Here is a 25,372-nt window from a genome sequence, read left to right as displayed (position 1 = left end):
CATGGGCAAGATAGTGAGTACATTTCTTATCAAGCATTGTTGCCTCCTCCTTTGTTTCCCCTTCTATCCCTATTCCTCTCCATCCCCCCATCCCACGCCAAAGTTGTAAAAAGTTCGTTTTTCGACATAACGTCTGCCTTTGACTTTCTGTTCCAGTTCTTCTGATTTATTCTTGACTCCTGATATGCTATTTTCCATTTCACTTATTCGGTTAACTATGACTTCCACTGGTGTTTGCATTGTGGAAAAGGAGCCCTTTATGCTATTAATATCAGTTCTCCAAGTATTAATTTCATCTGTTAATGAAGGGTTTACTGTGTTTTTTTATTTTCTTTGTGGGTCGTGAGGCTTGAACTCTGGGCCTGAGTGCTTTCTCTCAGCTGTTCAGCTCATGGTGAGTGCTCTACTACTTGAGCTACAGCACCACTTCCGGTTTTCTGGTGGTTTATTGGAGATAAAATTTCAAGGACTTCCTGCCCGGGCTGGCTTTGAACCATGATCCTCAGATCTCAGCCACTTGAGTAGCTAGGATTACAGGCAAGATCTGTTGGTGCCTGGCTTAAGAAATCTTGGAATTCCTTTGTCATGTGTTCTTTCTTTTTCTTTTTTTAAATTTTTTACCAGGGGAGAGCATGAATGTCATTCCCCACTACTGCAAATTATGCAATTGGGTTTCCCACATTTGGGGAAAACACAAGGCTCAGCACATCTGGAGTGCAATGGATAATCCTCACCCTGGGAAAACCACCTTCGTGATCATGGTATCTCCCCTACCAGGTAAATATTCATGTCTTCTTTCTCCTATTGATACTTTCACATTTCCCCCTTTATTTCTTTGGCCAATTCCATCATCATTTCTTTAATGGTTCTTTTGTCTTCCATCTCTTCTTCACTTTCACTGGGGTCCTTCCCTGGGTTGTTGTTAGATTTGGGATTTGGTTTGTTGTCCTGATAGTCCATGAATCATGTCTTCTTTCATTGTGATTTACACATTTGGGTCCTGGGATTGTGGGGGTCGTGACCTGAGCTTGGCCTGCTCACACCAGAATGATGTGACAGCCCTCACTTGCCCCGGGCTAGTTGACACTGGGTAGGCCAGCCCATGCCAACAAGCACATGTGCATGCGCTGTCTCCAGCTGGCTGAGAGGAGCTTGTTCCCGTCTGCAGTGGGGGATGGCAAGGTTAGAATCAGGGCTTCAGGAGGGTTGGGCTACCCACATGGGCACAGGATTTGTTTGTGCCTTGGCCCTGGGTTGGGTCTGTCCCCACAAGTGGTCTATGCTTGGCCTCCTATGGCTGGTGGGCACATGTGCATGCTTGATGTATCTGAGGATGAGATCTACCAGAAATTGTTCCATTGGAAATGTCTGCTGCACAATTATGGAAACAGTAGATTCAAGACTCTGAGAGACAGGCATGAGGTTTGTGGCGAGGCAGGCACCCTAGAGGGAAACTATTTGCTAGCAGCTACAGCGCGATTCCTGGGCTTCTGGTAGGGGCCTGTGCACGCATGAGTTTGAGCTCCTGATGGGGGAGTGCTCTACAAGCGCCAGCAGGTGCTCACGATAGGGGGTTGCTTCTCCTGTAACTGGCACTCATGTTCACTTAACGACTGCAGCCGATGAAATGCTTCTCCTGCAGCTGCCATGCAGAAGCATTTCATGGTTCCTGAAGGGAGAGGCTCTGTGGGTGCGGGGACGTTTGTTTTCAGACCAGCATTGTTATCCCCTGATAGCCAGGACTGTTGAGGACACCGAGTCCTGGCGCCCAGCACGTATGAGTCCCTATGACCTCCTGCTGGAATCCAACATGTGGGATGTGGGCAGTGAGGAAGGGCTCGGACTTCTTTGACATCTTCAAGTGTAATGTTCCTTCATGGGTTGGAGGGAGAGGGGTCCGTGTCACGATCCGTGGGACGATCTGATCTCCTGTGGGACGGGAGGGCTTCACCCCAGCAGAGAACTGGTTGTGAGGGTGACCAGCAGTGCTGTGGCAGACCTCTGTGTCTTTGCGCGGAACTCTCAGGTTGGCTCTCATATCCTGGACAGACATGGAGCTGCTCCTGCAGCTCTTCTGTGTTAGTTGTGGGCTGAGCCATTGTGACAGGGGAGCTCTCTGGGTATGGGTGTTGTGGGGCCTCACCTCTGGTCTCTTCTGTGTATGGCGTTGTGGGAGTATTCTGTGTTTGGATTCTGCAGTCTGCTGGTAGTTATGGAGCCAGGGTAGCCACATGTTGTTTTCCTAAACTTCTGTATTTACCCTTGTTTTATAATGAAATAGGGATATTAGGTCAAAGTAACATTGTTTTGTCCTCACCGTAATCATGGAGTCTGGATGGGTCTTGGAGGCTTTTTACCCAGCTCTGAAAAGCCTAGAGGGAAAACAGGCCATTCTGGGAATATTGGTGTCATGCTGCTGGGTCCCTAGAGAGCTCTGCTACATAGAATACTCGACCTGATTGCTCCCCTAGATGGTTTGTTTTTGTTGGGCTTGGGTCTTTACCCCAAACATGTGATTATTTTGTCTTTACAAGCTTTGTGCAAGCTACATTATAGTCTGCAGGTCTTTGAGACATAAGTCCTTCTGCAATCACCTGCTTTCTAATAAAGATTCTCAATTTGAGCTCTCAAAGTCTGGCTTCTCTGTTTCTCATGAACCAATTCCCATATAAAAATTTTAATGTCTATTTCCAGTTGAACATTCCACATCAGTCTTAACCATAGCAGGGCAGATACTCTCTTTCTCGGGCTCTGTCTTGAAGAGAATGCTGTTTTAAATTCCTCTGTCTCTCTGTCATCACAGAGAGCAAGTAGCTTTTTAACCAGGTGTCAAATCCCCATTTCAGGCTTTTAAAAGTAATTTCTTACCTCCAGATCTAGAAGACACAGACTACTGTCTTCCCTCAGGAGCTCTGGTGACCCAACTGTAGCAAATCCATCCTTTTCTGTGGTATGAAGTGTCTTATCAGTGAATAGCACTAGATCAGCTGGAATTTCATCTTCTTTTAACTCTTGATCAGGATGCAATCTTTAGGCTTACATTAGTATTTGGAAACTCAAGATGTGGAGTCAGCAGTCCTTGTTGCCTTGAGGGATGAAAAGGCTGAGGAAATACTGAACACATGTTTTTAGAGGAATTGAGAGAGACCAAAAGACCAGTACAGATAAGGAAGACCATCAATTTGAATCCTGGGTTTTCCTTCCCTGAGATGATCCTTTAAGGCCTAAAATCCCTTGGCACACATATGTTCTGATAATATCACACATACCTGTGTCTCCCAATGGCTCTGGCCTATGTTCTGTAGTGGAGCTTCTATCTGAGAGATAAAGGCAAGAGCTAGCCATGTGGCATGCGTTGGCATCTTCAGGCAAATATTACCCTGTTTCTCTGCACTCAATCTCTTGTGAAAATCTGTTCCACTTACCACAAACCCACTGGAGATTTCTTGCACAATCCAAGGTTGATTTACCAATATTTTAACAGACTCCTCTCATTGATAAGCTGAAACATGAACTATCATAATTTCATCAGGAGAATAAGCACTGTTTAAATTAATCTCTCAGCCCACATTTCCCAAAGATATATATCACATTGAATGCATATTTATAGTCCATATACATTGTTCCCTTTTTTCTTTTAATATCTTTAAAGTCTGGTTCAGGGCAAACAATTCACAAGTCTGTGTAAAGTAATTATTATGCAATCTCTCCAATTTAACCCTTAATTTAACAGAGGGAGGATAGACTAGGAAAGATAAGGTGAGCGGCAGCCAGGGATTTAGAAACAGGGTATTTAGAAAGATAGCACTATCTCCGTTGTTTTAAACCTTGTACTCCTTAATCAGGTGTAGTTTTTACACCAGGGGAAACAAAATAACAAGAGCTTCTTTCTACATATGACCTTGCCTGCTGTCCCCAATTGGTGTGCTCTAAAAGCTGAGAATGGACATCATAGAAAAGAGATGTATCCTGGAGAAGGAAACACTTGGAAAAATGGCTCCTCCTGGCAAAAAAAAAAAAAAAAATTTGCTTATCATGAAATATGGCTACTGGGCCTAAGTAATGCCATCTTGTCCTCATTACTGTTAGGAAAATGAAGGAGAATGAAAAAGGATTAGAGTGGATTCTCAACAGGCTAAAACTGTTTATTGCCAGTAAGAAGCACAGATCTTCCAGTGATTGTGTGGATTTGGGGTTTGGTTATATGGGCCTTAACAAAGAAGCCGAAAACAAAACAAACAAACAAAAAAAAAGGTTATGGTCTCTTGTGTGTTCAGGGCAGTGTCCTTGGCCAGGCCTGGAATAGATACTGCTTGGGTTGGAGACAAGGACAAATTGTAGGCTATGGTCTCTTGGGGGTCAGGACTTGGAAAGACTCAGAATGGAATGCTCTGCCTAGGGTAAGTGGGCTTTCAGCTAAGCCAAGGTTGGAGTGGCCTGCTTGCAGATGGGCACATGAGTGCCCACCTGGTGTTTTGCTTGACCTGGGGAAATATGGCAGGAGTCAATCCTTCAGTTGCATCTTGACACCTTAGTAGGTAATAGGGAACTTTCACTTCGAAGAACTATAGATTGGGCATAGGCCATTCTGAAACCTTTAGGTATATCACGGATTGTTAGGCTCTGGGAAGTCTCTACTCCTGTTTATTACCCCTAGATAACTATTATAACCACCTTGAACATGCTCTAACTGCTCCCTTACTCCCTAACTGACCTGTTTTTCTTCTGTAAACACACTTTATTAATCCCCATACCATACAGAATTTGCCCTGATGTGGTTTTTGTCTTTATAAGTTTTATGCTAGCTACAAAACTGCAAGTTTTGGTGGGGGAGGGGATGAGTCTGCTTGCAGTTGCTGGCTTTCTAATAAAGACTCCTGATTTGACCCATCAAACTGTGGCTTCTCTGTATCTCACCATATAAGACTTAGAAGCCACAGCCAAATCCCAGTGCCAAGGGGTTACTTAGGTTCCTTGAAGCCACTGGTGGACAGGAACTGCACACAGGAGATAACTTTTGAGATATCCCAGGGCCCCATGGACTTTCCACTGCTCAGAAAGCCAGACTCTGAATTCCTCCCACACCACTAAATCTTTTTGGAATCATTCAGCCGATCTCCAGAGGTGAGTAAGATTCTGCTTCTGATTCTGAAAATCCATCTATCTGGACTAGGTGGAAGTGGATAGCTTGTAGTCACACCCTCCTCCCCCTACCTCCAACAGCCTCTCTAAGGCTGAAATGTCAGAAAAGAGTTTTGGATTTTTCAGGAACTGTTACCAGTCTGCTGTATAAACTCTTATCTTCTGTGACTTTGTTCTTTGTTTTGTGCCTGTTGGTGATTTTTCTTCACCCCTATTTTTCCTTGCCAGACCTTTGGTGAGTTAATTCCTTTCACTTGTCCTTTGGTGAGTTAACTTGTTTGGTTTGCCTGAATTTGGTTTTTGGGGACTATTCTTTGTCAGATGGTCTGGGCCTGACAAGAACATTCATTCGATCTCGCAAGACATGTGAGGTCCTTTTGTCTGTCTGTTCCATGCATCCACTGTTCTTGCATCTCAGTCTCTAGAGATATAGTTCGTCCCATAGTAAGACTACTGTCCCCCAATGTCTGCTTAAAGACTTAATAAAAGACGGTTTAAGAAGAAAAAGTTAACCTCTCTGTGTAATATAATGTGGCTTTAATATAAGTTGATATAAAAAGTGCTCTAGTCTAAAAAATGTGGTGAAACACAGACTAAGGCCACTGTTTAAAATACCTGGTTAAAATTGTGGAGACTATAAAAATAACTCCTAGCAAATTCAGAATCCTTTGTGAGTCCAAATGCCCACTTTGGGTGTAGGATGTGGGTCATTAGATCCATCTTAAGCTTCTATAATATTTATAAAATAGTTTGGGAGAAGTGTCTGTCTCTCCCCTGAGGAATCCCAGTAGGGCACTTTCCCTCCCCTAGTAATTTTTGCAGGCCCTCAAGATTAAGGACCTTCTAGGAAGTATTACAAAGTCAGTTCATATGCGAGTGTGTCTCATTACCAAAATTGTTTTAAAAGTTTTCTATTCTTTGTAATCTGTTTAAGACTAGAGATTGTGTTGAATTCTGTTTGTGGTTGGATATTGGAAAAAGTTCATCTTTGTTTTCTAGCTGACCATATGGTTCTATATTGCTAGCAGCATAATGACAGAACTTAGAACACAATCAGCTCAGAAATTTATTGCAATAAAGACTAAAAAATCCTTTGCCACAGAGAGTGGAAATATCAAGAGGCCAACAAGAAACACAAGATCTACTAGGAACAAAATATTAAGAAAGACAACGATAAGAACTCAACTTTACATTAGCATGCTGTATTTAACACTTTTTCCCAAGGGACTAATAGGGAAATGACCAAAGGAGCCTTCTTAACTCTGTCTTTGTTGCCTTGCTCTCTGTTCTATTTCTATTTTTGGCAGGTTTCTAGGCCTAAGATTTCTGGTGCACTCAACCTTCTTTATTGGAGTTTTCTTGAACACCTTCCCTACTCTAGGTTTCTTGAAAAACCTTACACCTAATCTTCCTTATTGGAGGTTTACTATACAACAAAACCTGGAGATTACCTTGCAAACTAGATGCTCAATCTCCCAAAGCTGGAGTCATGTTGTAAATTAGATGCTTAATTTCCTAGATCCCCAAGGAATACTGTACCAATCAAGGGTGTTGGTGTTTCTTGCCTTGCTTCATGCACGATTTTGCTTTGTTGCCATGGCACTTGCTAGAGTTCCCTTTTCCAGAGAAATCAGGCCTGGAACTCTTTAATGCATTGCTTGCTGTTAAACTTAGGTATAAGTTAGACCTATTTATCATAATCCTCAAACTGTGCTGTCCATTCAGTCACACCTTCTACCACTCTCTTCTTTCCCAGGTGATCCCATTTTCACTCTCCAAGTTCTTCCCCTTTAGGGATTATTTGTCCACTTCCCACTGATCAGAAAACTTTCAAAGTGTTTACCTTCAATTCTCAGGAAGGCCAAGTAGTTTTCCTTTCTTGGGTATTCTTCTTAAACTTAGATCAGCGTTTGATGCCAATAAATCTCATTATAAATTGTATTACACTAATTAAAATGATTCCTTTGATTATTATATTTTGGCAAGACTGGGATTAAACCCTGAGCTTCATACTTACTAGGCAAGAATTCTATAATTAATCCATGACTACAGCACTTTTGTGCATTGATTATTTTCAGATAGGTCTTAATCTTTGACCAGGTCTCTATAACATCTATAAATCTCCCACTTTATATTTTTTGTCTTAGATGAGACAACTCCCATGCCCAGATTCTTCCATTGAGATACTGTCTCACAGTCTTTTATGTTTTCTGGTCTGGAATTATGAACTTTCTATCTAAGCCTCCTTCACAGCTGGAATATCAAGTGTGCGCTACCACATCGGGCTGTTGATTGAAAGAAGGACTCATGAAAATTTTGCCTCAGTTGTCCTTAAACCATGATCCTCTCGATCCCACAGTAGCTGGGATTTCAGGTCTAACCCACTCCACTAACATCTCATTCAAAAAAAGTCATTCTGAATGTCCTTACACAAGTGCATTCTTTCCTTTAAGTCCAATTCTGTCTGAATCAGGGTTTTGCCCCAGTATTTGTGTATTTTGAGTAGAAATTCTATTATATCTTCACTTCCTCGTTTCTGATAATGAACAAGGTTGGAACAAATGAATATTTACATATCAATTTAAACTTATCTAATGAATTTTCACAAAATTAAAAATTATATATATTTAAACTTATGTTTAGGTGTGTTATAGTGTAAATATATTACTATTAGTATATAATTATATATTGTATACATATTATATACATATTTAATTACACACTGCACAAATTTCTATATATACATTTGCATTAAAATAATGAAATCCATTCTAAGATGTTTTATATTTGGACTATGATTTATAATTCTCTAAAAAATCATTGTCTCAATATTTTAACAACTATTCTTTGGCTATATGAAAACAAATATATGTATATCTTTGTTTTACATTTTTTATGGTAATAGTATTTGAATTTAGGGCCTCATGGTTGCTAAACCAGCATTTTATCCCCTTACCCTCCTTCCCCCTTTTTTTGGTGCCTGTCCTGGGGCTAACCTCAGGACCCAGGCACTGTCCTTGAGCTTTATTCTCAAGTCTAGCGTTCTACCACTTCAGCCACTTCAGCTCCACTGCTGGCTTTGTGGTGTTTGATAGGAGATAAGAGTCTCACAGGCTTTCTTGCTTGGATTGGCTTTGTACCTCAATCCTCAGCCCTCAGTTTCCTGAATTGCACAGATTAATCATGAGCCACCAGTACCTAGCTTCTCCCAGTTTTTTGAGCCCAGCCCCTAGCTCTTTTTTGCTTTAGGTATTTTGTAGGTAGATTTTGCATTTTTTTCCCAGGACCAACCTCAGATTAGGATTCTCCTACTTTAGGTCTCCCAGGAAGAAATCCATGCTACCCCACTTGGCTTGGTTATTGAAATGGGGGCCACACTACACTCCCTTAGCCCAGCTTCAAAATTCATCTCTTCAATCTCTGTCTCCCTTGTAGCTGAGATTACAGGTATAAACCACTTCTCCATTACTAGAAATAAATCTTTCCTTTTGATTTCATTAGACTAATTCAACTTCTTTTATAAGTTTTGTTCAAATAGTTGACCTTTAGGCCAGCTGTGCAACAATAAGCCTCATAATTTATGTTTTTAAATTTTCATCTTATGTAGTTTATTAGGCTGGCTCTGTATCTAATAGTTTTCTCTGGGGTTTCTGAATTGTTTTACCAAGTATATACCCACAGGAATATTTTCACAAAAGATACATGCAGGGAAAACTTTCTGAATAGAATTCTGACTAGAAATTTTTTCTTTCTCCCACTTGAATTTAATAAAGCACGAAATTCTAGAGAAAATTATCTTCTTTCCTCAGGGAGTTTTAGTATTAAATAAGACTGACAAGCTATGTAGACGAGAATGTCTTTTCCTAAATATTTTAAGGATTCCTTCTCTTAATTTTGGATGGGAAGCAGAATAGAGCATATCTGGCTTTGTATCTTTTCCTCAGTCATCAAGGCTTTTCAATGTGAAGATGTCTTTTTTGTTTCCCCTAGTTGGAAAATATTTTCCAAATTCTGGATAATAATAATTTTCGATATATGTCCTATGTCTTTTCATTTGCTAATATGATTCTGACTGATAGCTGTCATTCTGAGTTCTGAATTGCTCTTCAGTCTCTTTGCTTTCCTACTGTGTTTTTAAATTCTGTTATTTTACCATAGACAATTTCATTTTATAAAGTGTTTTAAGTTTTAATCGTCAATAATGATTCTTCTTAGCATGGTGTCAGTGCCTGATGCCTGTAATCCTAGCTACTCAGGAAGCTGAGATCTGTGGATTGTAGTTTGAAATCAACCCAGACAGAAAAATCTGTGAGAGTCTTATTGCCCATTAACCAGCAAAAACCTAGAAGCTGAATGAATGTTTAAGTGGTAGAGTACAAGCCTTGAGGACAAAAGTTAAGCAATACTTTCAGGTCCTGCGTTCAATTTCCATTATCAACATCACAGAACATTTAATGCTGCTTCTTTGAACACCAACAACCAATCTGTTTTTATTTTATATATTTCGTTCCAAGAACTAACATTTTTTACAGTCACTTTTTCCTCTTCCAGGATACTTTTTTTCCATGGCTTATTACTTTTGATGAATTTAAGTTATTTCAATTTTGCATTTATAATGAATAATTGGTTTGACTAGCATAGGTAGCTTTCTGATGTTACTTGCCATCCATTGCTTTTTTAACTCATGTGAGTCTCTGGGTAGATTATTTTCCACATCTATTAGTTAAAGTAGACTGGTACTCAGTTCAGTCTTCTCCAGTTGTCCAAGAGTGGAAGGGGTTGTCTGCAATTAAATCTCGATGTCAAGTCTAAGAATTTCCAGGACAATTATTTCAGTATGCTAATGAATATTTTTCTATCTCCACATTTTTATGGGGGCGGGGCTGGTCCTGGGCTTGAACGCAGGGCCTTGGCTCTGTCCCTGAGCTTCTCTGTACTCAAGGCTAGAGCTCTAAAATTGAGCCACGGTGCATTTCCAGCTTTTTGTGAATAGTTTATTGGAGAGTCTCATAGACTTTCCTTCCTGAGCTGGCTTCAAACTGTGATCCTCAGATCTCAGCCTCTTCAATAGTTAGAATTATAGACGTGAGCCATCGGTACCCATGTAAATAACACTTTTAAGTTCTCTTTGGACTTAGAGACTTTGCATGACTATAGGACTTTCAACTCATCACTAGATGTGGAAAGGCATCCATGTGTAATGCTTAGGGAAGAACACTTCAAGAAAGAGCAATAGGTAGCACAGAACCCAAATTGGCCAAATCTAGAATCCAAACTAGGAACAAAATTGTCTGAAAAACCATAAAATCTTTGAGCCCCTTTGTACTGAGTAGCTTGTTTAGGAATCCCTTGGTATTTGGATGTTTTTCTCTTCCTGAAGGTAATAGTCCAGGAAGAAAAGTTTTCATATATTAAAGACAAGTAGTTGTCTAAGGTAACACATACTCTTTCCTTGAACACAGTGATCTAGAGAAGAACCAGAGAGATTTAAATCTCCCGTTTGAATAGTTTTATTTTCAATACATCTTGGAAAATAGTCTGTGGAATGTTGATTTTTGTTTTGCATTGCAAATGAAAATACTTGCATTATTAGGTGTCTAGTCATGTGAAAACAAAATTAAAAATTCGATATTATATGTAAAGACATTGAAAATATTGTTTAAGGTAGCTTCGGAGAAGTCCTGTGCAGAAATTCACGGAGAATTTAATGAATGGAAAGACCTCCGTCTTCTCTCTGCCATGCTCTGGCCACATGGACTTCAGGGCCTCATTTCTTTCTACTCAATGAGCTTTCGAGTCTGCTTCATAAAATGGGGTTCCTGATGCTCAACTCACAGAATTATTGGGGAAGGAAAGGGAAAAGAGAAATGGAAAATACTCAGTAGGATCATCGTATATTATTAGAGTTTCTTTATTCTGCATTTTCCACTCTAATTCTTCCTAACATGCAATCTAATTGATAAATCATTTTAAGTTTCTTAAATTATTAATTGCTTCAAATTTGTTAGCAAGTTTTACAATTTTGTGATAATTATTCTATTAACGCAGATGGTCTATGGTGGATCATGCCTATAACCCTAGGTACTCAAGAGACAGAGATCTGAGTATCACAGTTGGAAGCCAACCTGAGCAAAAAAGTCCCACTGATACTCTTATTTCCAATTAACTACTCAAAAATTGGAAGTAGTGCTGTGGTTGAAGTTGTAGGGTACTAGCTTTGAGCACAAAGAGGCTTTGGGACAGCACCAGACCCTGAGTTCAATCCCCACAACTGACAAAAAAGTAATGAAAAACTATTTAAGCATGAACAAATTTCATGGACAAACTGAACCTAAAGATTAGAAAATCTATGATGGAATTGAAATTAGTCACTGTGGGAGAAAGCTGTGTTATTTCAGTCCACAGCTAAAATCAATGGAGAAACAGTGAGTTGAAGCCATCCTGACCTTTGTTCAGCCAAATTTCCGACATGGACTGTGAGGTTCATTGCTTTACAACTCAACAGAAAAGAGAAAGCCTGGTGTAGGGGATTTGGTGCTTTCTGTGTGGACAGAAATCATGATTGATTTCAGGCCATCAGTGTGATGTTACTTGGTCCAAAGAAATCTTGCCATTAGCAGCATGTGGAAAAGCTAAGAGCCAAGGATAGCCTAGCTCAGTCTTTTGTTAAATGCAAAAACGTGAGCAAGTCCATTGGAAGCCATAAAAGGAGCTGCCTTTTCAACTCACATAAAAACACACTATAAAAGTCATTGTTTGAAGCTAAATATTAAGTTAATCAGTCAAGCAGTTAATGAAACGGACAATAAAAATAAACTGATATGTTGTGGTCTCAACCTTAAGACTAAAATTATGTTTAGTAAACAAAGAAATACAGTTGGTAATATATGACCTTTTCTCCAGAATAGATGGCAAAAATTTGTGTGTGCATGTGTGCCTCTGTGTGTGTGTGTGTGTGTGTGTGTGTGTGTGTGTGCTGATCCTGGGGCTTGAATTCAGGACCTGGGTACTGTTCTCAAGCTTTTGTATTCAAGGCAAGTGCTCTACCACTTGAGCCATAGCTTCACTTCTAGCTTTTTGGTAGTTAGAGATAAGAGTCTCATAAACTTTTCTTTCCTGTGCTGGCTCCAAAGTGACATCCTCAGATCTCAGCCTCCTCAGTAGCTAAGATTACGGATGTGAGCCACTGGCACTAGGCTCTGATAAAGATATTTCTATGTAGGAGAAATCCATGAGAGTCACAGCTTCTCTGGATTTTGTACTACCATGAAATAATTTTCAAAAAAAATGCATGAGAGATGATTTGCAGATCTCACTTGTTGTCTCACTTGATTTCTAGCACCAATTCTCCAAGTAACAGTGATACCTCTTTATGTAAGCAAAATAATGGGCTCATCAACAAGATAAATAAAAAGCCCATGGATTGGGAGAAGATCTTCACTAGCCATACAACAGACAAGAGTCACATATCTAAAATATATATAGAGAGTTCAATTAATTATATCTCCTACATAAAACCTTCAAATAAACAACCACCCCATTACTGATTGGGCTAAATAATTAGAAAGAGGCTTCTCTGGAGAGAAAATAAGAATAGAAAACATGTATATGAAGAAATGTTCAAAATCTCTTGCCATAAAAGAAACGCAAATCAAAATCACCTTGACTTCCACCTCACCCCAGTTAGAATGGCCATTATCAAGAAAACAAATAATAATAGATGCTGGTGAGAATGTGGCCAAAAGGGAATGTTACTATGCTGTTGATGGAATTGTAAAGTGGCTCATCCACTCTGGAAAGCATCATGGAGGTTCCTCAAAAGATTAAACATATAAATCCCCTATGATTCAGCAATCCCACTCCAGGAATTTATCCAAATTATCACAAGCAAGGTCACACTAAAGCTACCATAACATTGCAGTATTATTGACCATAGCTAAGGTATGGAACCAACCCAGATGCCTTTCAATAGATGAATGGATCAAGAAAATGAGGAATATATGCACATTGGAATTTTAGACTTCCATCAGAAAGAATGACTTTGTCCTATTTGTAAAGAAATGGAAAGACTTGGAAAAAATCATTTTAAGTGAAGTGAGCCAGACTCCCAAAACATAGGCTCCATGGTTTCCCTCATTTGTAACAATTAGATTATGTCTAGGATAGTTCCTAGCACAGGAACATACTAGCTCAGTAGCTATGGAAATAGAACCTTATAAAATGATGCCTATCAAAATGAACTCCAAGATATAGAAACAAGAGATATTTTTTTGACTTTGCTGATATCAATGTATTATATCAAGTTTTTCTTCTTCTTTTCTTTTTTTTTTTCTTTTTCCCTTTGGTTTTTTTAAATTTAATTTTATTTTATTTGTGAACATACTGTACAGAGGGGTTACAATTACATGGGCAGGATAACGCATACATTTCTTACCAAGCATTGCAGCCTTTTACTTTGTTTACCCTTCACATCCCTGCCCAACCTTCCCCCTCCCCCACATTCCAATCCTTCCCTTTCCCCCCCCCTCCGCACCGACATTGTAAAGCTCGTTTTGGACATGACAACTTGTACTTCTCATTGTTGCAACAGGTCCACCTGAATCCTTAAACGAATTGTTTTTCCCCATCTCCTCCACAAGTTATACTGCCATCAAATATAGTGAAAGCAGGGGTTATACTGTGGGGGAGGGACATACAAAGCAACAAAGAAATAATCTTATAAAGGTGTTAGAAACACATGCATGAAAGAAAAAAACATTAAGATACAGATCTAAGGGTTCATTTTCCTAACATCACATTTTCTGACCTTTTCCGCTTGACTCATACATATACTAGATATTGCAAATAAGGAAAACCATGGGACCTATGTTTCTTTGGGACTGGCTTACTTAACTTAATATAATTTTTTCCAAGTTTTTCCATTTCCTAACAAATGTGGCAATGTCATTCTTTCTGATGCAGGTATAGAATTCCATTGTGTATATATACCACATTTTCTTGATCCATTCATCTACTGAGGGCATCTTGGTTGGTTCCATATCTTAGCTAAGGTAAATAATGCTGCAATAAACATAGTTGTGCTGGTAGCTTTAGTGTGATCTTGTTTGTAAACATTTGGGTAAATGCCCAAATGTGGAATTGCTGGGTCATAGGGGAGCTCTATGTGAAGTCTTTTCAGGAACCTCCATACTGCTTTCCAAAGTGGTTGAACAAGTTTACATTCCCACAAACAATGCAGGAAGGTTCCACTCTGTCCACATCCCCTCCAGCATCTGTTGTTCTTGATTGTAGCCATTCTAACTGGAGTGAGGTGGAATCTCAATGATGTTTTGATTTGCATTTCTTTTATGGCTAGGAAGGTTGAACATTTCCTCATGTGTCTATTGGCCATCCTTCTTTCTTCTTCAGAGAAGTTTCTCTTTAATCTTTCGCCCACTTATTTATTGGGCAGTTGTTTCTTTGAGGATTTGTTGTTGGGTGATTTAATTTTTTGAGTGCCAAGTACATTTTAGATATGACACCCTTGTCCGTTGTATGGCTAGTGAAGATCTTTTCCCAATCCATGGGCTTTCTATTGATCTTGCTAGCTATGTCCTTTGCCATGCAGAAGCTCTGCAACTTTATGCAATCCCATTTGTCCAACCTTTCTTTGATTTGTTGTGTTTCCGGGTCTCTATTCAGAAAATTTCGTCCTGAGCCAAGGAGACCTAGGGTTTCTCCTATTCCAACGTGTAATGTTTTGAAAGTGTCTGCTTTGACTTCGAGGTCTTTGATCCATTTGGAGTGGATTCTGGTGCAGGTTGATATATAAGGATCTAGCTTTAGTTTTCTACAAATAGTTAACCAATTTTGCGAGCACCATTTACTGAAGAGGCCATCTTTCTTCCATTCTATTGTTTTAGCTACCTTATCGAAGATTAGATGGCTATAGGTCTGTAGGTTCATTTCTGGGTTTTCAATTCTATTCCATTGGTCCTGAGGTCTGTTCTTATGCCAATACCAAGCTGTTTTGATTACTATGGCTTTATAGTAGAGTTTGAAATTTGGTATTGATATTCCTCCAGCATTGTTCTTTCCGTTGAGGAGCGTTTTTGCTACTCGGGGTCTTTTATTGTTGCATATGAATTTTTGGATTGCCTCTTCTATTTCCTTGAAGAATGAGGTTGGAATTTTGATAGGTATTACGTGGAATTTGTAGATAGCCTTTGGAAGTGTTGCCATTTTCACGATGTTAACCTTTCCCATCAAGGAGCATGGGAAGTTTTGCCATTTTTTAAGTTCTGTGTTGATTTCCTTTTTCAAGATTTTAAAGTTTTCATCATAGAGGTCCTTCTCTTCATTGGTTAAGTTAATTTCTAGGTATTTTATTTTTTGTGGGGCTAGTACAAATGGAGATACTTTCCTAAATTCAGCCACACTTTTGTGTTGGCATACAGAAAAGCAATTGATTTTGTGAGGTTAATTTTATACCCTGATACTTTGCCAAAGTTTTGAATCAGCTTGAGTCATTTGGGAGTGGAGTCTATGGGATTCTTTAAATACAAGATCATGTCGTCTGCAAAGAGGGAGAGTTTTATTTCTTCTTTCCCTATTTGGATCCCCTTTATGTCTGCATCTTGTCTTATTGCTGTAGCTAGGCATTCTAATACTAGATTGAAGAGAAGTGGAGATAGTGGACATCCTTGTCTTGTTCCTGAGTTAAGTGGAAATGACTTTAGTTTTTCACCATTAAGTATAATGCTGGCTGTAGCTTTGTCATTTACAGCCTTTATTGTATTGAGGAATGTTCCATGGATTCCTAATTTTTCCAAAACCTTCATCATAAAGGGGTGTTGGATCTTGTCGAATGCTTTTTCTGCATCTATTGAGATAACCATGTGGTTCTTATTCTTGCTCCTGTTGCTGTGATGCATAATATTAATTGATTTGTGTATATTGAACCAGCTTTGCATCCCTGAAATGAATCCTGTTTGATTGTGGTGTATGATCTTTTGGATGAATTGCTGAAGTCAGTTGACCAAAATTTTGTTGAGAAGTTTTGCATCAATGTTCATCAAAGAAATGGGTCTATAGTTCTCTTCCTTTGATGAGTCCCTGCGTGGTTTTGTGATGAAGGTTATGATGGCTTCATAGAATGTGTTCGGTAGTGAACTTTCTCTTTCAATTTCATTGAAGATTTGGAGGAGTATTGGTGTGAGCTCTGCTTTGGAGGCCTTGTAGAGTTCCGCTGTAAAACCATCTGGTCCTGGACTTTTCTTAGCTGGAAGGTCTCTTATTGCTGTTTCTATTTCAATGCTTGATACGGGTCTGTTAAGGTGGTTTAACTAATCTCGGTTTAGTTTCGGCATGAAAATATTTGCTAGGAAAAGGTGCATTTCTGTCAAGTTCTCAAACTTATTAGCATAAAGTTTTGAGAAGTATTCCCTTATAAAGTTCTGAATCTTGGTTGTTTCCGTGGTGATGTTTCCATTCTCATTTCTGAGTTTATTTATTTGGGTGTGTTGTCTTCTTTTTCTGATAAGATTTCCTAAGGGTCTGTCAATTTTGTTAATTTTTTCGAAGAACCAACTCTTTGTTTTTTTGATTCTTTCTATAGTTTTTTTGGATTCTAATTCATTTAATTCTGATTTAATTTTAATTATTTCTTTCCATCTACTGGATTGGGGTTTATCTTTTTGCTCTTTTTCAAGGAGGTGTAGATGTGTAATTAAATTGTTGGTTCAGATTTCTCCAATTTGTTGAGGTAGGAGCTCAGTGCTATAAACTTGCCTCTGAGTACTGCCTTTGCTGTGTCCCAGAGGTGCTTGTAATTTGTGTGTTCATTTTTGTTGAATAGCATGAACATTTGAATTTCCTTTCTAATCTATTCCATGACCCACTCGTGATTCAGCAGTGTGTTCAGCCTCCATGTGATACTGGACTTTCTTTTGTGGCTTTTGGTGTTGAGTTCTAATTTTATTCCCTTGTGGTCAGAGTGAATGCAAGGCATAACTTCAATGTTTCTGGATTTAGACAAGTTTGCTTTGTGGCTAAAATGTGGTCTATTTTAGAAAATGTTCCATGTGCTGCTGAGAAAATCGTGTATTCTGATGCTGCTGGGTGAAATGTTCAGTAGATATGTGTTAAATCTAGTTGATCTATGCAGCTGTTTAAATCTGCAGTTTCTTTGTTGAGTTTTTGCCGAGTTGATCTATCTCGTGGGGAGAGTGGTGTGTTAAAATCCCCAACAATTAATGTCTTTGGATTTATATAGGATTTGAGGAAAAGTAATGTTTCTTTGATAAATTTGGGTGCTCCATTGTTTGGCGAGTGGATATTTAGAAATGTAATATCCTCCTGAAGGAAAGATCCCTTAATTAGTATGTAGCGACCTTCTTTATCTCTTCTCACGAATCTTAATTTGAAGTCTATTTTATCTGATATAAGATTGCAACTCCTGCCTGTTTATGGGGGCCGTTTGCATGCTAGATTTTGCTCAAGCCTTTAACATTGAAAATGTGTTTGTTTTTACGGGCAATATGTGACTCCTGAAGGCAGCAAATAGAAGGGTCTTGTTTTTTAATCCAACTAGATAGTCTATGTCGCTTAATTGGAGAGTTCAGTCCGTTAACGTTAAGAGTAAGGACTGAGAGGTATTTTGGAGTTCCCGCCATGTTATCCACCTTCTTGGGGGCTGCGAAAACTGGGTACTTCCTATGGTTCTTGGATTCTCAGTTTGGGTGCATTCCAGGCTCTTCTTGCTTTGATTGTCTCTGCTGAGAAATCTGAGGTGATTCTAATTTGTTTCCCTTTATAGGTGATTATCCTTTTCTCCTTGAGGGCTTCAAGGATGTTTTCCTTGGTCTGAGTTGATCCTGTGTGGATTATAATGTAACGGCGGGATGTCCTATTCTGGTCTGGTATGTTTGGAGTTCTAAAAACTTCTTGTATCTGAATAGGCCTATCTTTTTGCATGTTTGGGAAGTTCTTTGCTAGGATCCTGTTAAACAAATTTCCTAGGGCATTAACTTCTGTTTCAAGGTGCTCCTCTACACTCATTATCATTAGATTAGGCCTTCTGATGGTGATTTCCAAGTGTTGGATAGATCTATCATATTTCTTAGACTTGTCTTTGATGGTTGTATGTTCTTTCTCTATAATATCTAGGCTGTCTTCAATCCCTGAGATTCGATCCTCTGCATGGTCTAACCTGCTGTCAAGGCTTTCTACTTTGTTTTTTATCTCTTTTCCTTTTAGTTGTTCAGCTTTGATGGCTCCAAATTCTTTGTTGAAGCTTTGTTTTAGATCTTGTATGAACTTCTTTACTTCCTTAATTTGATGTTCAGTGTTTATTCTCAAATCACTTAGTTGATTTTTTATGGTTTCCTTGGACTCCCATTCCTTCTGTTGGGTTCCATTCAGCATTCCCTTTGTGGTCTCCCTGACTTCCTTCAGCTCTTTGTTAATGGATTCCATGAATGCCTTTAGTGATCTTTTTGTATTCTCTTTCTGCTCTCTCAATTCCTGTATTACTCTTTGGTTAACGTCTTCCTGTTCATGGGAGTCCTGTAGTTCTCTTTGAGTGTTCTCAGCCTGCTCACGCCATTCCTGCCTTTCTCTTTGAGTATTCTCAAGCTGCTCATGGATATCCTGTATCAGTTTTTGAGTAGCTTCCTCACGTTTATGATATTCCTGTATAAACTTTTGGATTGCCTCCTCTCTCTCCCTATCACGCTCATACAGAGTCCTTTGTATGCTTTCAATCTTTTCATTTATCATGTTTGCCAGCAGTGTTTGTAGAGCTATTTGGGAATTCTCCTCTGGATTATTCATTATCTGCTCTGTCCCCTGATTATCAAGATTGGGAATTGAAATACCCGGATTTGCCATTTTTTCTTGTGTTTTTCCGGCTTACTCTGCCCATTTGAGATGAAAATAGCACCAGTTTTGTGGTAGAACACTATCTTAAGGCAATCATCGAACCAAGTCTGAATTTGCACAGTCAATTGTCTACAGTCTACAGATACAATCTAGTTCAACAGATACATCTATTCAACATCAAACAACTATACATTAATGGTCTATGAACCGCAAAGAAGAATTTGGAAGACCAGGAATTATTAGGGTTAGGGAGGGATGTGGGTAAAAAATAGGAATAGATTGATGTGGGGAGGCTCAGGGAGAGTTAACTATGTCCTTATCTCAAAGCAGGAAATTGGTTGGGTAGGATGAAAGTAGAGAGAGAGAAAAAAAGAAGAAAGGGAATGGGAAAAGAAAAGAGACCAGAAAAATTGAAAGGTAAAAATTAATAAAATTATGTAGAATCGATAACAATATATTTAGATAAAAACATGAATTTATTGAGAGAAGGGGAGGGGTATAAAGGAGATGTGAAAAACTTAAAAATAAAAATGCTTAAAATATTATATAGGTATGAAAAGGTAGTACTGTTATTAAGGAATTTAAGTCTTAGAGGTTTTGACTTGAGTAATAAATTTTTGAATTAATTGTGTACACACTGGGTGATAGGGTCTAATATTCAAGCACGGGTTTATCTGAGGATGTGCAGGACAAGAATTAAGTCACATAAAGAAGAACGAAAGAGAAGAGAAGGTGAAAAGGATAATAAAGGAAGAAGAAAAAGATGAGACGTTCAGTAGAGCTAAACAAAAAACAAAAAGATAATTAAAAAAGAAAAAAAAAACAAAAAAGAAAGAGAAACGCACACTCCAGTATCCCCAAAACAAAAATTATAAGAGGAAAAAAAGTTTCTGGAAAACAATTTTTTTTTCAAAAAAGGCAAAAATTAAAGATTAAAAAAAGTTTTAGAAAAGAAAAAAAATATTATATGAGGTACCAAAAATAAAAAAATGCAGAAGAAGAAGAAGAAGAAGAAGAAGAAAAAAGTTCTTTGATTTTTTTGGGAGGAGTGGGAAAAATCCTGTATCTCCCTTGTGTCCATAACCAGCCTCTTGTTGGAGTCTCTGGTCTGCTTGTGGTCCTGTGGCTTGGTTGGTTTCTTAAGTCAGTTTGTTCGAACAGGCAGAAAAATGCTCTGCTTTACCCAGGATTGGGCGATCCTCCTCCCAGGCTAGTTCATTGGGAGGCAGATCTGATTTGAGTATCACAAAAGAGGGGGATGCAGTGATGAGGCTAGGTTCTCGGTAGAGTTGAGGCCTTTCAACAGACAGTAGCTTTTCCGGGGCTAGTTTGTGAAAACCTTACAGAACCCAGCCTGGAGCCATTCTCAGGGTTTCTGTTTACTGATTTTCAATTGATTTTCCAAGCTGCTAGTGGGAGGGGCAGCCTCTTGCTCTGATTACCCACTGGAGAAAGCCAGTCCTAGGGCTGGCGCCTGAGCTGGGTGACTTTTCCCTGGGTGGAGCTGAGTCTGGCAGGTCACGCGGCCCTTAAGTTCTTTTGACCTGCTAAATGACTCGTTTTATTCCAAGGCCTGAGTTGGAGCTAGCAGCTCCTCCAACTTTTGTAGATATCCAAGATGGAGATCTCCGGTGCTGGGGGTGAGGAGGGGTGTCCTTCCCTCTTCGGCTCCCTGAGAAGGAGTGAGGACGTCAGGCTTCTACTCACGCCGAGTCTTGGTTCCTGGGTTGTCTCTGGTCTGCGAACAGCAGTATGAAGATGTCTGCTCCTTGTCGGTTCTTGCTGTTGTTGAGTAGAATCCGCTCGTCCGCTGTGTCTGGCTCCTTCGTCCCAGACTCTCTGTGGCTCAGGTATGGCTTGCCTGCTGCTGCCACAGCTGCCGCCACCGCAGCGGCTGCTGGCAAGAGCTCAGAAGTGTCTCCTTGCTTGGTTTCCCCTCTCTGGCCTAACTCTCTGTCCTGTGATGGCACACTTGGTGTGATTCTCTGGCTTAGGACTGTTCACTGGAACTCTAAAACTGCTTTCTATGCGAGAGCTTACTTATACTCCAGCTTCTCCTCTGCCAACTTCCCTGAACCCCCTTCCCTTTGGTTTATCCCTGGTAGCCACTGTTTTTTATTCTGGTACACCTGCATCTGGTATATACATTTATCTGATTTGGGGAAGGGAAGGGAAATAACAAAATGGTGAACCAAGGAAAAATGGTGAACCAACGCAACAATGATACTCACAAGACACTATGTTGGAAATGAACTTTACAACTTCAAGGGGTAGGGGATGGGAGGGAAAGTAGGAGAAAAATGAGGGAGGGGGGGTAACAATGTTTGACAAGAAATGTACTCATTACCTTACTTATGTAACTGTAACCCCTCTCTGCAACACCTTTGCAACAAAATTAAATTAAATTTTAAAAAATGGGCTGATAATGTTTGTGTAATTTTCCTAATTGGGAATTAAGAGAGAAGACTGTAGACTAGTTTTATTCTGAAGGTCCAAAACATACTCTTCCATTCTACCTTACTGTCTACTAATTGATATATTTTAAAAAACATAAAAATGTGTTTTAAACAAGAACTATCCTTTCACTAAGCCCCTATGAATGCTTCCTCTACTATCCTTAGGTATCCTTCTGGTTCATCCTTTGAGATAAGTCCCTAGGAGCTACTGCTAACCCGCTTTTTATTATGATTTTATTTGTTATTAATGAGGAATTGTATATTGAAGAGTTCACGATTGGTGAGAACCTGTGGGAGTTTAGCATGCAGTTAAAGCTATCAGCCTCACATTTTGGAAAGCTCTGCATATTGATAATAACTGCCACAGGCATTTTTTAGCAGTAAAGTACAGCACTTAGCTTATAATGATAGCTAATAGAAATATTCCCCAATAAATAAGATGGAGAACAGCGATTTTTCTCTCCTGGAGCTTGTGGGCAATCAAGGAAAGCGTTTGGATAGACTTAACGCCTATAGCATTATGGATTTCTTTTCCTAATGAGGATGAAGAGCTTTTAAAGACTATGTTCAGAATGCATCTATTAATAGGGCAAACTTAAGTTAATAAATACTCATGGCTTTTGCAGCAAGTAAAAGTCAGTTGACTAACCAGAGGTGCTAGAGTTATGGCGGAGGGACTGCTGGCTAAGAATGTAGTAGAATACAGCACCATGAGGAGTGGGATTAATTCATCTCTAGTAACTATTAAAGCAGATGATCTTTATTTCAATGGGATCATGTGGAGATTGTATGCCCATCTTTGTGAAAATGATGCTGAAGTAGGTTTTCAATCACTGGAGTTTGATTCCTTGCACGCAAAACTTGGCATTCTAACTACACATGGGTCTGAGAACTGAGGATTGCAGTTTGAAGCCATCCAGGGACAGGAAAGACTGTGAGACTCTTCAACAAACTACCTAAAAAGCTGTTGCTCATGGGGTAAAACACTAACCTTGAGCAGAAAAGCTCAGAGACAGAGCCTAGAAACTGAATTCAAACCCCAGGGCCTACATACACACACACACACACACACACACACACACACACACACACACACATGCACGCAAAAGTAACTCAGCCAACATCATTGGGAATGAAGGGAAGAGTGTCAAAGATTTTGAAGTATTGAATAATTCTTTCCTGAGAGAATTTATATAGAATTTTTACCCAGGGCTGGTTTAGACCATGGGAATGTATAGAGATTGGCAAAGAAGAAGGGAATACACAATACAACAAACAAACAACAACAACAAAAAGCACCATACCTTTTATACAGCTACAGTGCTGCAGATTTGACCTTTAGTTGTCAATCCGAAGCCATAAGAAATGTTATGTTGCGTCCACAAGGTGGCGCTCCTGTTACCACCGTAGGATGTAGAAATGTCTTTGGAAAGGTCACAATAAAAACATGTAATAAAGATGTATGCCAAGAATGACAGAAATGATATAGAACTAAAATGTCCAAATTTTCATGCCAGAATTAATATGTTCCTTCCATGATATTTTCTGTTAGGTTTCAGCAGTAAAAGAATAATTCCTTTCACAAATATATACATATGAACATAAAATCATGTATAAACTAAAAATTAACCTTGAAAATATCCTGTCACTTGAGCTTTACCTTAATTATTTTCAAATAAAGTCTCACATTTTTTCCCAGCCCACAATTTGCAATTATGTTGATGGCCTCCTGCATGGCTAGGATTAAATATGGATTGAGATGTAATCTGGGTCCTTTCTTATAGCAAGTCTTAAACGATGATAATACTGACCTCTGCCTCCTGAAAAATTAGGATAGCAGGCATGTGCTACCAAAGTTGGACTGATTAACTTTTCCACAAAAACATGTTCTACATAGATAAAATATTTCTGAAACCAGACATTAGGTAAATGAAACCTGATATCCTATTAATGATATCATTAGTGTAGTCTAACTTGGTTGGTGAATAGATCCCAATATTTATAAAGAATGAAGTACACTTGATGTGTAATGTTTTTGACCCTGTATTTGCACAGACCAGGTTAAATGCTTTGTGGTTCAATAAGTTAGGATTCAGACTCTGGGGTCTCTACCAATTTCAAATATGGCTTCTCTGGACTCTTCCATTTAATTAAGGGAAATAAAGATCGTTCTAGAAATCATCTTTATTGTAGCTCCTAAGTAAAAGGAAGTGAGTGTAAGAAAAATTTCTCAGATGAGAGTTTTACAGGCCATATGTTCAAAGAGTATTGACCCAGGGGTGTTGAATCAAGTATATTGAAAACACAAGGAAATAGTGTCTTTTTCAACAAATATCTCAAAAAACAGACTTGGAAATTAAAATCAGGCAGTGTACTGAAGAAGTAGACAAGCTTTCCCTCATTTAATGTTAAATTACAAGATTAGGAAATCATCTGTCCTCTTTCAAAACATAGGGGCTATCTAAAATACGTCTTTTCTAAAAAGGTAAAAAATCTTGTGGGGTGCCAATGGCTCATGCCTGTAATCCCAGCTACTCAGGATGCTGAGATCTGAGGACAAAACTTAAGCCAGCCTGGGTAGAAAAATACATGAGAATTTTATCTCAACAACACCACCAAGAACAACAACAAAAATAGTCATGACTTTTAAGAAACTAAATTTCTATTTCCCTACAAAGCAATGATTTAGGTTTACTAATCTAGTATTACTAGTAAGTTTAGAGAACATAATTGGCATGAAAAACAGCTAACTGTACATCTTGTTTCTTGAATGAATGATGTTTTAAACATTGTCTTTTATTCAAATGAATACTTAGGTTTACTTTTCAAAATAAATGTAATTGTATCTCCTTTCAGAACAAGTACTTTCCCTGCAATTAAATGTATTATTATATTCAGGTATTTAAAAGCTAAATGTTTGTTATGTAGCTCTACATATTCAGAATGACATGTTTTTTCTATTTGTAAATATGTAAACTCTGGGATTTTTGCTTCATTAATATAAATTATTTCATAAAGTTGTTGTGAAGTTTCAAGTAAAAGGTATTGGCAAAAATATTTCCTGAATTCTAAATTTTAAATCTAATAATTTTAGCCTTTGATTATATCATTCAATGTCTCTTTAGAGCAAATAAACTAAAATAAATACTACTTTTTAAAAATTTCACTCACATTGTAAATAATATTAACATAGCTGACATAGAGATTAATTATTTCAAATTCACCATATTTGACGAACTTAATGTGAAGAATGTAGAGAGTAAAAGCTCATAATACTAAATAATATTTTTGGTTAAATTAAATCAAATCATACATCTGGAGTTCTAATTTGGAGGTTAATCACTTGGAAACAGGAAAATAATTTAATAAAAGATTATTTTGCAACCATTTTCTTAAAATTATGCAGCAAAAATATCTCTAAGAAATATATTTTTAATAAAATATTTGAACCCTTAGGAAAAATGCATTATACTTTAACATAAAGTTTATCTCAAAATAGAAATTCTGCAAATAATCTAATGTATGTTTTTAGGAACAAAATGCTGTAACTTCTAATCTTGTTATGTGATTTTAATTATATTTTTAGTTGTAACATGAGTCCTATATACACTTAATACTAACTTCTGTAATCAGACAAATCATGCCTGTACACACTAACTTACATAAGATAATATTCAAACAATATTATCTGTTTTCCTGTCTCCCACAGTGAAGAGTGAGATGCTGGAGTATATTAAATGAAAGCACTCTAAAAGAGAGTCTTTATGAAATGAAAATTTGTAACGTGAGGATGGGATTATGAGCACTTTCTACTTGGATGAACAGGAATTCTCGTTTCTACAATACTTTCTAACCTTTAATCACTCAGGGAAATCCACAAAATTTGAAGTTCATATGAAGTAATTACATTCCTA

General features: G+C 38.4%; 1 non-coding gene across 1 annotated transcript; it reads right to left on the bottom strand.

The window, feature by feature from the left end:
* Positions 1-622: 622 nt before the first annotated feature.
* On the bottom strand, positions 623-785 carry LOC122114769. The gene has a single exon (XR_006148636.1). It is a non-coding gene; the product is annotated as a U1 spliceosomal RNA (small nuclear RNA).
* Between the last annotated feature and the right edge of the window lie 24,587 nt (positions 786-25,372).

The sequence above is a fragment of the Dipodomys spectabilis genome, unplaced genomic scaffold (assembly GCF_019054845.1).
Source record: "Dipodomys spectabilis isolate Male_0828 unplaced genomic scaffold, ASM1905484v1 ptg000110l, whole genome shotgun sequence".
In the NCBI taxonomy this organism is placed as follows: domain Eukaryota; kingdom Metazoa; phylum Chordata; class Mammalia; order Rodentia; family Heteromyidae; genus Dipodomys; species Dipodomys spectabilis.
The sequence above is the reverse complement of the archived record's forward strand: the minus strand, read 5'-3'. Positions and strand labels throughout refer to the sequence as shown.